We start from the raw sequence: 776 nt of genomic DNA, 5'->3' as shown, positions 1-776 counted from the left end.
AGATTTTCCGGTCATCATTTTTTGACTCCGGATATCTTATACCCTAACTAAACTAAGCGACATCTTGAACATTGAGATACCATCTTGGATATTCTGGTATTCATTTTTGGACTCTGCACCTAAAATTACATAAAATAGTCACCGTATTAAATTTTGGCATGCCGTTTATAATTTTCTGGTTACCAGTTTTGGACGGAGACCGGCATTCTTCCCCATTCAAACTAAAGTCATATTGCAGACCTTGTGAAACAGCGCACAACTTGGGTTTTCCGATTACTAATTTTGAATTCTGGTCATCTTTCCATACAAAATATGCCCATAATGCAAGAACTTAAAATCCTATCAAATAGGCGCTAACTTGAATACTGGGCCATTATCTTGGATTTTGAACTGCTATCTTGGATACTCTGGTGGACTCCGAACATATTCCCCATACCAAATACACTTATTTTACATAGTTTTAGATCATGTACTGATTTATCGACCGTATTCTATAATTAACTTGATGATTTTGTGGCTATATCGGTCTCTTTCTACTCATAAGTATAAGGGAGTAGAGATCAAAGTGGATAATGAAATGATAGATATGATAGAATTCGCTAGGTAGCGAACAAGTGTGAAAATTTTTATAGAATGTGAAATTAGGCAAGTAGGCCATGTATTGAACGAATACATCGAATGCGTGAAACTTCTGCCGTGCGACCTGTGCTTTTAAACAGATCGGCTTGGTTGGTAGTTCATACCACCTTACCAAGACTGGCAAAAGTTTCAGGCAC

This window comes from Aedes albopictus, chromosome 3 (assembly GCF_035046485.1).
Source record: "Aedes albopictus strain Foshan chromosome 3, AalbF5, whole genome shotgun sequence".
NCBI classification, from domain to species: Eukaryota; Metazoa; Arthropoda; class Insecta; order Diptera; family Culicidae; genus Aedes; species Aedes albopictus.
Note: the sequence above shows the minus strand (reverse complement) of the source record.